Genomic DNA, 17,219 nt, shown 5'->3' with positions numbered 1-17,219 from the left:
CTCATCATACACATTCTTCTTTCTCTCTAGCTACTCGTATAAGCTATCCTGTTCTTGCTAAAGGCACCTTGCTATTGCCTTAATGTGACCATGTTCTCCTCAAAAATCTCAATTGCTCCCGGTACTACTCTTGAAGGAACAAGTGTGGTTGAGTACCTGGGAAGGGAGCCAATGATTTGCTAAGTAGTCTAAGACTTGGTTTGCCATGAACAAAGTTTTCCCTTAGGCAATGCCATAGTGACTGGGTTTCAGTGGCATAAGTGTCCCTATGATCATCTTCGAGGAGCATGGGGCCGAGAGGGAACGGCTCTAGTGGAAGCAGAGTTTAAAGAATGTTGAGAGGTACAACACTGTAATGGAGCTGGTGGTGACCACTTCATCTGATTTTGGTTCTCGTTTTATGAGCCCGCTCCCTAGTCCTACTATTGGGGCTCATCATAGGGCTCCGACACCTATTGCTTGGAAAGTTCTTGTCTACCTCCAGGCCATTCATGGCTATCTAGTCAGACTTGGCATTGTCTTCTGACTTAGAAATTCCAACTTGAGAGGAGGAGCCTCCATCCTCATTATTGCCACTCTGGTTCTTCTCCTGCACTTGTTTGCTGTGCTTCTCAGACACCTTCTTGTTATCTTCATATTGCTACCCATTGCCATCCTCAATGCTATTTGTGCTAGATGGCCCTGCTCCACCACCTGGTTCTGAAATGGTGTTTGACCATTGTACTTCACCTGATGTGAGCTGATGGTGCAGCATGCATGCATGAGGTCCAAGTTTACAATGTGTCTGGACCCTTCTCATAGCCTTATTGCCTCAAATTCACCTAGGTGATGTTTAGCTGCCACTTTGAGATTGGGAACAACAAATCCAAGGGCACTATAGCTTCCAAACCAAAAGCCATTCAGCACAAAGTTAAATTTGTGGTGACCTTAAATGAAATTTTATAAGCCCATAGAGTAGCATGGAGCTTACAATCCCAATCACTCTTATTAGATGGCATTGTCTTGGTAAAGATTAATTTGATTGTCTTATTTGTATATTTGGCTTCTCAATACCTCATGCATAATAAATTGTAGAGACTATGTGCATAATCTTGAATACATCCTTTAGTAACTACATAACTTCATTCCAAAAGTGTGACACTTGATCACTAAAAGTTTGTATTGGGCACCAATATCTATAGATGATATTTTCAAATACACACTTAGCTGTACTCCGAGCTGAGTCATCCCAAAGTGCCTTAGCTTCTGGCCACTTGGTAGTATAATCAATAGCAACCATAATATACTTATATGGTGTAAACATAGCAAGCTTGAAAGGACCAACAAAGTCCAATCCCCACTCAATCCCCATCTTCGAAATGCTTTCCAAGGACAAGTAGGTTGCCACCACGGTCTTGCTTGCAAGGCCTTCCAAGCTGTTAATTGCCCCTATAATGTCCACCAGATGGGCCTGAGTGAGCTTCTTGCAAGACTATAGCACATTCATGTGGCAAAACCCATCAACGTAGAACCAAAGAAATGACCTCTTTCGGTTGCACTTCAAATTCATTGATTTGTTGGGCAAAGAATTCATGGCAATACAGAGCTATCCACATCATTTCAACAAATGTAAGGTTGATTTTCATACTCTTGAATATTCCCCATGTTCAGGCTAGCTCTGCACTAGGATTCAATGGAGCACTCGGCTCCTATTCCACACTTTGTTCTTTGGACTTTGAGGACTCATCTAGCACAATTGAAAGTGATTGACACTACTCAGATGGCATTTCAATTGATGGTGCCTTACCCTTCCAATCTTTGGCAATTTTAGCACCTACCTCCTTTTGGCCTTCCTATTACCCTTCGACTTGGTGACCACCTGGGCTTCCATTGTGTTTGGTAACTCAACTACAACTCTCAAAACTCGAGATCCACATCCTTTTGTTCCATATTAGTTCTAAGGAACTCCGTATGTTTAGCCCAAATTCGGCATTCAAAATGAAGATGACTCTCTCCATAACAAAAACATCGTATCTTTAAAGGATCTATATTCTTCTCCTTACCATTTCTACCTTTGTCCTTATTCTGCTTGGGACATGGCAGGGGTTTGCCACTTGTAGGCTGAGTATGAGTGGTTACCTGGTTGGCAGATACTTAACTATTTTTGCCATTGAACTAACAATCAGAGTCATCATGCCCAAACTTAGTCCAGGTATCACAATACTTAGTTTTGTAATCTTCTTCTAAGTGTCCATGCCTAGAACACTTAAATGCACCATTTTTCCGTGCTACTTGGCTTCCCTCGAATGCCCAATTCCTTCAGTGCCTTTGTTAGCTCAGACTTGAGCTTATCTTTCTTTGTGGTTGTTTCTTTAGTGTCACTATCTATATCTTTCTTCTTTTTCTTGCCCTTAAAAGGCCTTCACTCTTCTTCAGAGCGATAGCTCAGTCAAGCAATTCCTTATATGTATTAGTTAGATTTACTATTTTTGGCTTGCACAAGTCCCATCTGAGTGCTCAACCAGGCTCTCATGGACTTGTCATCTGGCACAGTTGTCAATTGATTGCTAAGAGATCCTATCTGAAGCACAAAGTCTTGGATAAGACTCACCCTTATTCTATTTCTGGTCACTCAGCTTAGTGCAAACATCTTCTTCTTTATTTTCCATCTGAACCGATGCAAGAATAGTATACTAATCAGGGAAATACACAATTGGAAATTGGTTGAACCATCTATGTGCATTTTTTATCAAGGTAGAGAGGAAATAGCCCATGTATTCTTCCTCTATTGTGGCATTGTTCATATGACACACCTGTAGAAAACTTTGAAGATGGCTATACGGGTCTTCATCATTAGTGTCTTTGAAATTCTAGAATTTAACCATAATATTTGATAGGGCCTTAGATTTCCCTATTTTCTCACCTAAATCTACTGCTTGGTCAACTCCATAAACTGGGTGCATATGATGTTCACTCAAAACAATAGTCTCCAGACCTCCATCTATCATACCCACCTTTGTGTGTATGAGGTTGTTAATGATTGATTCTAAGTTGATCCATAGAAAAAGCTGCAGGCCTTATGTTTTCCAAAGGTCAATTGAGTGGTAGAGCTCTTGACTATATGAGCGTTCTATCAAATAGGAAGAGGAACTTGGGCAAATTGCCTTAGTTTCTCTACGTTCTTCCCTTCAAGCGCTTAGTGGTGTCTACCTTCCTTCAATTTTTTTGATTCTTTGACCATCTGCCATGGGTGGTCTTCTTCAATCATGCCTCTCTTTGTGGTGTCCTCCTAATGGAACTGATGAGTATGAAAGAAGTCTTTCTCTTCTTTCATTATCATAATCCTCTTATTCATGTTTAGGATCAACGGAGGAAGTGGCTAATCTTTCAAAGTTCAAGCTCTCTATAGATGAGCACTAGACTCCATTTTCAATGATAGACCCTCGCTTGTTGGTCTTCTAGAATGCCTCAACCAATTACTAGTGGTTTGTCCTTTGGCACTACATAATAATCAAATTGCACCCCTGGGGTAGCGAGGCTAAGTCTCGCTCCTCAAGCTTCATGCTCCAATTGGATAGTCAATGCTTCTATATGCCTCCTTTGGGAACTCAATTTTGGCTCTAAGACTGCACCATCTCTCATGGTTGGGCATAGCCAATTTCTTTGACTTGAGAACTCTTCACACTCAGCCACCTATCTTTGTCTTATTTATAATCATGTATCAAACATTGGCTAAGTCATGAATTAGATGATTGGTGGTGTGAATGCTTTTTGTAGTCCACACTCGGGTCTTCAAGCACAATAATAGGATGTGCTACTCATCTATGGAGGTATTTCTTATAGTAGCTCATGATACCCATCAATTGCTTCAACTTGTTTCTGGTTAGCATGAACATGGGTCTGTAACTTCCAAATATTAGTGGGAATGCACACTTTACTATCAATTTTGAAAATCATTTCTTCTGATCCCGAATCCTGTAGTACCTTTGCACTCTTAAGACAAAGCCATCCCAGCGAAATAGGATAGGCAATTTTCTCCAGAGCAATAATAATAAAACTAATTGTGTAATAAATGCCTCCTACAGTTTTTACAATATCATATAGCATACCTTTGGGATCAACTGGTTGCTAATGGAGATGGCTTGAATGTCTTAAACTTTAACCGCTTTGCAATATCTTTAGAAATAATGCTAAATCCTAAAACACAATCTACAATCGCACTTGTTTTAGTCTGCTTCTTGACTTTAATAGTGATAACTAATACTACTTCATCCACCATAGGTGTGTTAATGATAGGAATGGTAACCAAAGAAATGACCTCCTTCGGTTGCACTTCAAATTCATTGATTTGTTGGGCAAAGAATTCATGGCAATACAGAGCTATCCACACCAATTCAGGAAATGTAAGGCTAATTTTCATACTCTTGAATATTTCCCATGTTCAGGCTAGCTCTGCACTAGGATTCAATGGAGCACTCGACTCCTATTCCACACTTTTTTCTTTAGACTTTGAGGACTCATCTGGCTCTGTTGAAAGTGATTGAAACTACTTAGATGGCATTTCGATTAATGGTGCCTTACCCTTCCAATCTCTGGCAATTTTAGTAGCTACCTCCTTTTCGCCTTCCTAATAACATCCTTGTCTATTACATCACTATCTGTAGAGGTTGTAGCTAGACCCTTCAACTTGGTCACCACCTGGGCTTCCATTGTGTCTGGTAACTGAGATACGACTCTCAACGCTCTAGATCCACTTCCTTTTGTTCCATATTAGTTCTAAGGAACTCCATATGTTTAGCCCAAATTGGGTAGTCAGAATGAAGATGATTCTCTCCATAACAAAAACATCATATCTTTAAAGGATCTATATTCTTCTCCTTACCATTTCTACCTTTGCCCTTATTCTGCTTGGGATGTGGTAGGGGTTTGACACTTGTAGGCCGAGTATGAGTGGTTACCTGGTTGGCAGATACTTAACTATTTTTGCCATTCAACTAACAATCAGAGTCATCATGCCCAAACTTAGTCAAGGTATCACAATACTTAGTTTTGCAATCTTCTTCTAAGTTTCCATTCCTAGAACAATTAATTGCACCATTTTTCATTGCTACCTGGCTTCCCTCAAATGCCCAATTCCTTCAATGCCTTTGTTAGCTCAGACTTGAGCTTATCTTTCTTTGTGGTTGTTTCTTTAGTGTCACTATCTATATCTTTCTTCTTTTTCTTGCCCTTAAAAGGCCTTCACTCTTCTACATAGCAATAGCTTAGTCAAGCAATTCCTCATATTATGTATATAAGTTAGATTTAATATTTTTGGCTTGCACAAGTCCCATTTGAGTGCTCAACCAGGCTCTCATGGACTTGTCATCTGGCACAGTTTGTCAATTGATTGCTAAGAGATCCTATCCAAAGCACAAAGTCTTGGACAAACTCACCCGTATTCTATTTCAATTCACTCAGCTTAGTGCAAACATATTCTTCTTTATTTTCCATCTAAATCGATGCAAGAATAGTATACCAATCAGGGAAATATACAATTGGAAATTGGTTGAACCATCTATGTGCATTTTTTATCAAGGTATATAGGAAATAGCCCATGTATTCTTCCTCTATTATGGCATTGTTCATATGACACACCTGTAGAAAACTTTGAAGATGGCTATACGGGTCTTCATCATCAGTTTCTTTGAAATACTGGAATTTAACCATAGTATTTGATAGGCCCTTAGATTTCCCTATTTGCTCGCCTAAATCTTTTACTTGGTCAACTCCATAAACTGGGTGCGTATGATGTTCACTCAAAACAATAGTCTCCAGACCTCCATCTATCATACCCACCTTTGTGTGTATGATGTTGTCGATGATTGATTCTAAGTTAATCCCACAGAAAGAGCTGTAGGCCTTATGTTTTCCAAAGGTCAATTGAGTGGTAGAGCTCCTGACTATATGATCCTTCTATCAAATAGGAAGAGGAACTTGGGCAAATTGCCTTAGTTTCTCTATGTTCTTCCCTTCAAGTGCTTAGTGGTGTCTACCTTCCTTCAATTTTTTTTATTCTTTGACCATTTACCATGGGTGGTCTTCTTCGATCATGCCTCTCTTTGTGGTGTCCTCCCAATGGAACTGATGAGTATCAAAGAAGTCTTTCTCTTCTTTCATTATCATAATCCTCTTATTCATGTTTAGGATCAACGAAGGAAATGGCTAATCTTACCAAGCTCAAGCTCTTTGTAGATGAGTGCTTGGACTCCATTTTCAATGATGGACCCTTGGTTGTTGGTCTTCTAGAATGCCTCAGCCAATTACTAGTGGTTTGTCCTTTTGGCACTATATAATAATCAAATTCCACCCCTTGGGTAGCGAGGCTAAGTCTCTCTCCTCATGCTTCATGCTCCAGTTGGATAGTCAATGCTTCTATATGCCTCCTTTGGGAACTCAATTTTGGCTCTAAGACTACACGATCTCTCATAGTTGGGCGTAGCCAATTTCTTGGACTCGATATCTCTTCACACTCAGCCACGTATCTTTGTCTTATTTATAAGTGTGTATCAGACATTGATACCCATCAACTGCTTCAACTTGTTGATGGTTAGCATGAACCTCTTTGAATGATTGTGCACTCAATCCTAGGCTTGCTACACTCAATCCACTCAATTTCCCTCACTAATAGCACGTTAACTTGCAAATTCAATTGACCCTTCCCTAGTAGGATTGCCAAATGTTGACACTCTAGTTGCTCACTACACAATGGTTAATTAATGGGTATTTGGTATCTAGTGCCCTTGAACAGTGCTCAACTGAAGATGCTCACTCTTGCAATCCATGGTGAGCTATGTACATGCATGCTAGAGTGTGATGAAGGAAACTATCAACAAAACAACTCAGAGGTCGGGGTTGCTATTGAAGGGGTGATTGAGTTCTCAATAGTTAAACAAACAAAGCAACATCATATAAATAGATTGAAGTAAAAACCACACTTGTATTAAAGAGTCTATTATAATGAAGCTACCTCGACTTGAACTAAGCACTCACTAGCAAGCTCCTAACCTAGCAAGATAGGTGAGTAAGAGCATGAACTACAATGTCACTCAAGTCTCCTACTGCCTATTACAACAATTCTAAGACTACTACAAATTAATTCTATAGTTGGCACACTGGATTTCGCTAAACTGTTGCTTGCCAATTAGTCTACTGCCCTTAGTTCTAGGTAGCATATACTTTAGAAGCATGGTCATCGCTTTGTGTTGTTGATGCTTGCCATTTAGAAATTAACTAATGATGGTTACTTCATATTGCTAATGCTTTCCAATTAGAAGTTTACTAATGAGATCCTTTTCCTGTTGCCAATCAAGGGCGCCACCTACTCTTGCACTTGTGTTGGTAAGTCTACCTATTAGCCTGACCCAAGGGCCAATTAGGTGTGAGACACTTCAAAATTGATGTCAAAAGGTTTTACAAGGTAAAATTGAATATGTGTGTAGGCCACATAACAAAGAAGAGGTGTTAAGGTTAGTCTCGAGGGGTGCACTACTTAGAAACCTATGTATCACGTGCACTCAAGGGGTATTTAAAAAACCTCTTAGCTAAAATTCCCCCCCCAATAAAACCACCCCTCTTTACTTATGAACTAAGTGATTTTTCTCTAAAGTTGAATTTAAAAATGCCTCTTGTTATTGTAAACCTGTTAAAATTTTCCAAAAAGTTAAATTAAAATACCCCTCCTTTTGAATGCATGTGGTACACTAAAATTTATGAGGTGAACCCCTCGAGAGGTTAGTTATGGACTTTTGTAAAGCACCAGATCGTGTGGACACAACCACAGACTTGGTACCCTTTGATAGAAAGAATAAATGCCCATTGAAAACTTTTCAGAAAAGAGGACATTCCTTGTGTGCAATATATTGGCATTTCTGGGCAACACTCAGTTGAGGCTACAAAGAGACTTCAAGAAATTGATGCAGTTCTTGCACCTATCAAATAATTATATAGGTAATATTAAAAACAGGCTTTTATAATGTTTTTGAACATTATTTCCTTGGTTCGAATTTTTTAAATGAGACTATGAAATGAGTTCTTGTCTTTCTAACTAATGGTAGGTTTTGCAAAGCAATGAATTGTCCAAATATGGATCTAGTTGAGTGCTTAAGGAACAAAAACATTGTACATGCTAAAATGATGAGGAAGCCCCCATACTTGGACTAGCTAGCACATGCTAGGCAAAATTGCTAGGAAGCTTTCAAAAAAACCACAAGACCAACAAAGGAACATGATCATAGTGATCCATGTGATGTATGTATTCATAATTTCCATAAATATATATAAATGTTTATGTTTTGCTTTGAGATTGCATATTCTAATGCATCAAAAATTCTAAATAATTGATGATGACAGAAATTCATTGAAATGACAAAGATGAGTCTCAACAAGTTCACCTTCAAAAACAACATCCACATAATCACGTCTTCAGAAGACATCTTCAAAAAGTGGATGAAAATAGAAAAAATATACATAGCCAGCCAACTTCCTAACACATTGGGGTTGATTGAGCCATTTAAAGAAGATACAAAATCAAAGGATGCAATTGAAGAGGGAGAGGAATTTGTGAGGGCTAAACAAGTACCCCACACAACTCCCATTTGTGGGACCTTGTTTTACCGCTTAGAGGGACTATCTGAGAATAACACTCGAGACTTACACGATAAGATCATGAACCATAGTGTTGTCATTAGAAGTTAAATAAAGTAGAAAATTTGAAAGATATGGAAGATGCCACAAAGAAGATGAAAGCAAATGAAGTTCTCAAAGGAGCAGTTAGCATATTTCAGTATGCTTACTGCAGGTAAGAAGTCTCAAAGTTGGATTCTATCATAGTTGCTTGTGCACTTATAGACAAAGAATATTTAAAAAAAGCAGATGGTCAGAGGAGTGGATTAAAAATACATTGAGAAAGGTAAAGCGACTTGTGCCATTGCCAGTTCTAGTGACAGATATGATAATCTCACTTTACCTCCAACACACTAGAATCGGTAAGCTAGGTTCATGATTCATGAATCTGTTTCATGAAAGAAATAATTTTGTGTAACTTACTTGTTGGCATTGAATCAATGTTGTACAAGCTCATATCTCTAGTGAGTGAGGTACAAAAAGGATGGTTTGGAGATGTTGAAATCCAAAAATCTAGTCATCTTCAAGCTTCTAGTTTTTAAGCCAAACTGTTCTAGCAACAAGTTATTGTGCATTTTTTATCAAAGCATGTGTGATGGCATTTTGTAACATAGTATAACTACATCATGATCTGACCAATAGATTAGTATATTGTTGATAATTGATTCTGATAGTGTTGCATTTGTGATCTAAAAGTGATTTGTGAGATGTTGTTGGTGAGTTGTTTACTAGCACTAGGTTATTTGAAGACATTAATGAGTGTAACATTCTTCGCTCTTTATTTCTTTCAAACATATTAACATTGAAGTCACCAAGGATAAATGTTGGGAAAGCATTGGGAATTGCTTTTATTTTGTTGCTAAGTGTTGTCAAGAAAGAGTTTGTATTACTAGACAAAATACGTCGGGCTACAAGTTTTCTAAAGGGGAATGCACTTCAATGGTGGACCACTATGCTCATGCAAAACACCACATTAAACACATGGGTAGGTTTCAAACAGGTATTTTCAGCTGCGTGGCTTACAACAACTTTTGAGGTGGATATCATGACTACTTGGCATGAGCTGAATTCCAAAAATTGCTGTGATATAGAGGAGTATAACAGCAGGTTTTGGGTGGCTTTGTTGCCTGTTAGCTTGTACCGGATTGTTCCTTTCACTGAGCAGGTTGAGAAATATTGCTGTGGGTTGCCTAAGGAGTTGAGAGACTACTGGATGGAGACTAAAGTCTTCAATATGTCTAAGCTTATTGAGAATGCTAGCACAACATATGCTTTGATGCAGGGGAAGACTTCGGGTTCAAAGGTGGACAGAAGCATGAATCTAAGAAGGATGGCACAGACAAGAGATCTGGGTTCCAATTTTCCAAAATAGAGAAGAAGGCTAATCATTAGAAGGCTGCGTTTGTTGCAGGGAGGCAGCAAAATAATAAAAAGGCAGCTGCGTATTTGAGTCCAGAAGAGCTGAAAACTCTCTATGAAGAAATTTTAAATGCAAAGAACCAGATCATGTATCTCGGGATTGCCCAAAGTGGAATGAGGAGAAGGTTGATGCATGCAAAGGTGATCAGAAGGGGAAGAAACAGAAGACCATGGCTAGTTTGATGCATGATGTGATCAGTAGCGAACATCCCCAGGGTGAGGAAACTGAGTTATGCAGAGCTTGGGGTAAGGTTTGGGATCCAACAACCCTTATTTTTTTTAATCCAAGTGCAAAGGCCAACTTTATTTCTCCAGAGATGGCGGCGAGATTGGGCATTCAAGTCGAGGAGATGGGACCGAGCTGTGAAACCTGTATGGCTAGCTCGGAGTTCACCACTCTTGTCACACCTATCATACAGAAGTTATGCTTGCATATTCAGTCCTTCATGGACAGTGAAGACTTTTATGCCCCTGCAGGTTGTGACGTTGTGTTGGGTATGCCCTGGATGCATCGCTGGAATGCATTGATAGAAGCCAAGAAGATAAAAATTACAGTTTCACATAAGGGGAAGACCCATGTGATTGATGCAAAATTAAAAGGGGAGTCCATCCCAATTGTAACGGCTTTTGCCATTAATCCTATAATGAAAAGCCATATTTTTGCGTATATGGTTTTTGCTAGAGAGATACCCCCTGTATATAAAGAGCATACTATTTCCCGTTTGGAAAAGCAAAGGACTGTTTTTCTAACTGAATTTTCAGATTGCTTTTCTAATGAGTTGCCTAGTGAGCTTTCACCAGAAAGGCCAGAGGACCATGGGATTAACATCATACCTAGCAGTAGTCCACCAATAAACCACCTTACGGAGTTAGTGCGGCACAACAAGAGGAGATCATGAGTCAAGTAAATGAACTTTTGGAGAAAGGGCTGATTCAACCAAGTTCATCGCCTTATTGCTTTCCAGTTCTGCTGGTTCAAAAGAAGGATGGTTCTTGACGTATGTGTATTGATTACCATGCCTTGAATAAGAGCACCATTAAGAATTGCTTCCCTATAACCAAGATAGATGACATTCTGGATAGGTTGAAGAGGGGAGCTGTTTTCAGCCGCATTGATTTGAAGAGTGGGTATCATCAGGTTCGCATACATCCAAAAGATGTGCATAAGACGGCGTTTACGACTTCTTTTGGGTTATATGAGTTTTTGGTCATGCCTTTCGAACTCACTAATGCTCCTGCCACCTTCAATCGCATGACCACAAACCTTCGTGGGTACATTCTTTCATGACATGATTGTGTTTTCAAAAGATGAGGAGGAGAATCGGGAGCATCTCGCAATTGTGTTCGCTGAGCTCAGAAAGCAGAGGTTGTTCATATAGCCTAAAAAGAGTGAGTTGTTCATGGCTGAGATTCATTTTTTGGGGCATATTGTTTCCAAGGATGGGGTTCGTATGGATTCAGCTAAAGTGGAAGCAATACGGAGTTGGCCACAACCAAAGAATTTGCATGAGGTTTGTAGTTTCTTGGATTTGTGTTCCTACTATCGTTGTCATCACTTTGTGGAAATTGCAGCCCCTATGCATGCACTTTCCAAGAAGGAAAGACCTTTCCAGTGGACACAAGTGGAGAATGACTCTTTTGAGGAGCTAAAGCACAAGCTTACAACAGATCTGGTGCTGATTTTTCCTAACTTGAGGAAGTCTTTTCATGTGCATGCGGATGCTTGTGGTAAAAATGGTGTTGGAGCTGTCCTCACACAGGATGGGCATCCTGTAGCTTACAAGCGTCACATTTTACAGCTAGTTGGGTTGCATTTATAGATTTATGAGAAGGAGATGTTGGCTGTACTTCATGCTTTATCCACTTGGAGACATTATTTATTGGGAGCTGATTTTACAATACAGATGGATCATCAATCTTTGCACTACTTTTTGATGCAATCTAAGCGGTCCGAGAAGCACATGAAGTGGGCAAACTTCTTGTCAATGTTTCATTTTCAGATCATACATGTTGAAGGCAAGAAGAATGTGGTTGTAGATGCTTTGTCTAGGAAGCCAAAAGTTTCATCTGTGACGATTGCTTATCACAATGAGTTGGATGTAATCAAGGATTACTATGCGGAGGATGAGCAATTTGCTGAAATTATATGACTAGCTTAATAATGGACAGAGGCACGAGCTTTATGTGCTTAAGGATGGGTTTATAATGATGCATGGCAAGCTGTGTGTAACTAAGCAGCTAAGGCAGAAGGTTATGAGTGAATGTCCTGATCCACCATATGCAGGACATCATGGTATTGATGCCACAGTCAAGGTAGTAAAGCATTTCTTTTATTGGCCTACGTTGGTTGCGATGTTGAGGAGTATGTTCGCACATGCATAACTTGTTAGAAGGTGAAGTATGATCATAGGAAGACTCCTGGACTGTTATGTCCTTTGCTCATACTTGATGGACCATGGGAGAGCATAGCCATGGATTTTATTTTTTATTTTCTGAGGACACCTACAGGTAATGATGGATTATCGATGATCCTTGATCGCTTTAGCAAGCAGGCGCACTTCATTCATGTATAGAAGACGATTGGGGAAGATCATATGGTGAAGTTATTTATGCATAATATCTTCAAGTATCATGGTATGCCAAAGTCCATTGTGAGTGATAGAGACCTGTGCATGACCAGCTTGTTTTGGCGGGAACTTTTTGAGAATATGGGCACTACTCTCCTATTTTCTTTTGCTTTTCATCCACAGACCGATGGGCAATCGGAGGAGGCTAATTCCACAGTTCTAGATTTGCTGAAATGCTATGTTTCAGAGCACCAGTCACAATGGGATAAGTTTTTACCAGTGGTGGAGTATGCATACAATAAGATGGTACATTCTTCCACAGGTAAAGCTCCATTTGAGATAGTGGAAGCCCGACGTAAGATTCCACCTATCTTGCAGACGAAAGATAAATTTTTTGAGGCTGATAAGTATGTGGAGAGCTTGGACATAGATTATCAGAGGGTGAAACAAGCATTGCAAAAGTCACAGTAGAAGCAAAAAAAGGTAGCAGACAAGCATAGGCGTGACGTTGTCATCAAGGAAGGTGATTATGTCTTGTTGCGTTTTCAGAAAGCAAGGCTGAAAAGTACACAGGATCGTACTCGGCTATTCCCTAAGCTAAGTATGAGGTACTATGGGCCTTTCAAGGTAACTGAGCCGATTAATGATGTAGCATTTTTCTTACAGTTGCCTGACCATTGGAGGATTCACAATCCCTTTCATGTGAGTCTCCTCAAGCCTTTTCAAGGTGATGTGCCTATGGATCTGCCTTGGGAGATGCACCTAGAGGTGGAAGATATGGATGAGATCCTTGTACCCGAGCAGATTCTAGCACATAGGGAAAGGAAGGTAAGAGGTAAAGTTGCACGACACTACTTGGTGAAATTTTATAATTAGTCATCATTGCATGCGAAGTGGTTGGACGAGGACAAGTTAGCAGATACTCCTCAGGTGTTACAGTTTTACCTTGCGGCTTTCCAGTTGGAGCCCACTTTGCATGGCACTCATTCGGGTTCAACAGAGCGCCAGGGGTCTGTAGCATTACTTGATGCACAGGGGGGGAGTTAGCACTTCCATTCCTTTTGTACAGACCCGCTCATGTATCTAGAGGACACTTGGTGTTGCATTTTTCTTTCACCCGAGGTACTGGTTGCTCATAGTATCTTCACCGGGAGGGCCTCTATGATTCATCTTATGTGCAATGTATTTTGTATTTGTTACCATGGCTCTACAGATAGTTATTCATTGTTGGTTGACTTGTTGATGGCATTGGTACATTGTCCTTTTAGGTTTGGTTGGTCTGTTGGGTCGCTCCCATTTCAAACTTGGTTGATCTGTTGGCGGCATTGTTGGTTGTCTTTCAGATTTGGTTATTTGGTTATTTTTCTATTTCAGCTTTGGTATTTCACTTGCTTTTGATTTTTTCATTGCTATCATTTCTTTTTGTTTGGTTTGTAGGCAATTGAGGACGTTTGCCTTCTTTCAAGAGGGGGGTCTGTCACGAGGACGTGAAATTATGGGACTTTTGATTTGCGACTCCTGTAATTTGCACGTAATTGCCTTGAGTCTCTAGGGCGCGAGGGTCCGGCCATGTGTGCGGGACTTGGGGAATTAAAATTCCCTAGTGGGTGCTTGGGAATTGTGAATGTGCGCCCAATTACTAGGCAATTAATTCCTAGGGCCAAAGTGTGCAACAGGGGGCCAAAAGAGTGGTGCAATTAAAAATTGCTATTTTTAGCACAAGGGACTTCTTTTGGATCTAGAAGGCCAGAAACAGCCCCAGAAGGAGCCAAAGCAGATTTCGAGGTTTGCCAGAGCCTGCTAAAGTTGCCAGAGGAATTCGCCACTTGCCAGAGCCTGCCAGGAGTTGCCAGGGAGTGTTGCCACCAGCTTGGAGCTACCCAAGAGCCTACCTGGTGATTTCGCAATGGACCAAGAGCCTGTCTGGGGATTTCGCAACTGACTCAGAGGCTTCCAGGTGCTGGTCGGGCTTGCTAGGAGCTGCTACAGGTGTCGTGATCTGCCTTCAAGTTGTCTAGGAGCTGCTACCAGGTGCTACGAATTGTTTCCGGCTCAACAAGAGCTATCTACAGGGATTTCAACCTGTTTTCTGCTTGCTTTTTGGGATGTTGCTGCTGACTTTGCTGTTCTCTAGGCTTGGAAGACTTCTCCTACGATGCTTCTAGGTCAAGCCAGAGCTGGATCTACTGTTTCTCGCTGGTTTTAGGGTTTTCGAGCCCCGGTGACCTGTTTTCAGAGGATTCTTGGCCAAGGAAGCTTCTCTTTGCCTGCTTTTTCCATTCTTGGACTTGTTGCTGGCTGGCTATTGCGTTTGGAATTGATTCCTTGTGGGAAGGTGGATTTATGCAGTGGTTTGTGGCCAAGAAGGCTCCAGGTTGATTTCGACTTGTTTTGGGATAGCGATTTGGTTTGATTGCACCAGAATCTGGCTGTGTGTGGTGGGAGTTGTCTTGCAGTTGTGTAGCCGTGTCTAGCTGGTTGGGCACTTGGTTGTGCAATTGCAGGTGTGGCACAAACAGTGGATGATTTTGGGGTCTCTGTTGCATGCTTTGGTTGGTTGAGGACACAGGGTTGTCTAGTAATTGGGTGCCATTTCACCATTTGGGGTTGAGTAGGGAATAACAGGGTGGGCTGGACGGGGAGTCTGCGGGCGTTGGTTTGCCTGTGGTGCAGCTTCCCAGAGGCCTTTGTAATCAGCCACTTGGCTTTAAATGAATGTTAAATAAATACTGCAAGGGGCGCCAACATTTGGGGTCAATCGGTGTCCTTGTATCTGAGTAGGAGCGCTCTAGCTCCCTTGTGATTTAATCTATGGTGCATAATTGTCAATTTACTGTGTATGCTGTAATTAAGTGGATCCTACCACCCTTTACGTTGTTAAGGCGGGTTTCAATTGCCTTGATGTATCCCTCTCCTAGAATCTGAAGGTCTCACACTCTGAACATATTGTTGGAATGTAAGGACTGACCTGAGATGAACAGGAAGACTCTTGTATTCATCAAATCTCTGGCATATGACTTTAATGGACTGTTACTTTTTTGAGCTGCTCCCTATGAATGGTCTTTTCATTTAGTAGCTGGCTCTTGATACCATAGTGAGCCCTTCTAGCCGCTCTCATAGATCCTTCAGGGCTTGCCACATGATAAAGGAATCAAGGGTCGCTCCAGCAACTGTTTCAGAGGTCTCTTCCCCTAAATTTGGCTTTCAAAAAAGTTTAAATCAAATCTGATGGGAGAAATACTTTGCACACCCCTTCTAGCAGCAATTGCGACTCAGATGGAGGTGTCAAAACTGGATTTGGAGCAGGATTTCCAGGAACTCGAAAGTGCCTGCCAGCCTGTCATAAATCCTTCAGGGCTTGTCACATGATAAAGGAATCAAGGGTCGCTCCAGCAACTGTTTCAGAGGTCTCTTCCCCTATATTTGGCTTTCAAAAAAGTTTAAATCAAATCTGATGGGAGAAATACTTTGCACACCCCTTCTAGCAGCAATTGCCACTCAGATGGAGGTGTCAAAACTGGATTTGGTGCAGGATTTGCAGGAACTCGAAAGTGCCTGCCAACATTTTTGTGCAAAATACAGATTCAAATCGAAAATTTTTGTAATGATCCATGAGGGCCTTTATTAGAGATCAACCCGATCATGATGATGTGTATAAATGTTCAAATGTGACAACTTTGAAATTACAACCCTCTAACAGGCTGACAAGTGGCAACCAAAGATTGGGACAACTTCCTGCGACCTTATGCAATATCCAAGGCATGAAATCGTGAGATGAGATGGGTCCGTGGTATCAAGTTGAAGGCCTTCTAGAAATCGACAAAGCAACAACGAAGATGCGATCTAGAGTGGATCGAGGTAACTAGTTTGGCTTTGGTGTCAATGGTTGCTTGGGTATCAACGGTCTCTAAAAGTGTAGCAAGATGACTACCATATGTGATTCTAGTGATTGATTAAAGTCATACTGAAGGTAGTGGATGAAGTTGGTATGTGGGTGTGTTGGATGAGTTGTGGAGCATTAGGTTAGGGGAATGACTGGCTCATAGCATAAGAGGGTGGAGTGTGATATCGGACATATGAGGAAAAGAAAAAGATCTTTTAATGCTGCATTCGCCGGAATCAAGATTTCTATTCGGATTGCTACCATGTGGGGAGGCTGAATGTAATACAAAACACTCATGTCATTGTTCATTGGAGACCAAATTGGTGTATGGGTCCAGTGCAATGCGATGTTACAACTCAGAATAGGCATGTTGCGCTCACGCCCTACATATTGTACCCTGTGTGCCACAAGATGCTGCTGCTGAGGGAGCTGGTCTCGAGTCCCAAACACTTGAAGAATGTGTGTGTGTGTATGAGAGAGAGAGAGAGAGAGAGATTAACGTCCATGGGATGCCTCGTGGGCCTATGGGACAAGGTGACACCAAAGGGGGAAAACTCACACATGCCACAAGGGGCTGAGGCAAAGAGCGCGCTAAGACCCTTTGCTGAGTACTGTGCTGAAATAAAAAGAGCTCAATGGCTCATGCAAAATCAAGTACAAAAATATATATCATATCATGTGCTATCTGCTATCTGGAGCAGGCTGGG

Source organism: Dipteris shenzhenensis, chromosome 5, assembly GCF_047967505.1.
Source record: "Dipteris shenzhenensis isolate YYH24624 ecotype China chromosome 5, Dip_SZ_1.0, whole genome shotgun sequence".
NCBI classification, from domain to species: domain Eukaryota; kingdom Viridiplantae; phylum Streptophyta; class Polypodiopsida; order Gleicheniales; family Dipteridaceae; genus Dipteris; species Dipteris shenzhenensis.
This window is presented reverse-complemented; position numbering follows the sequence as displayed.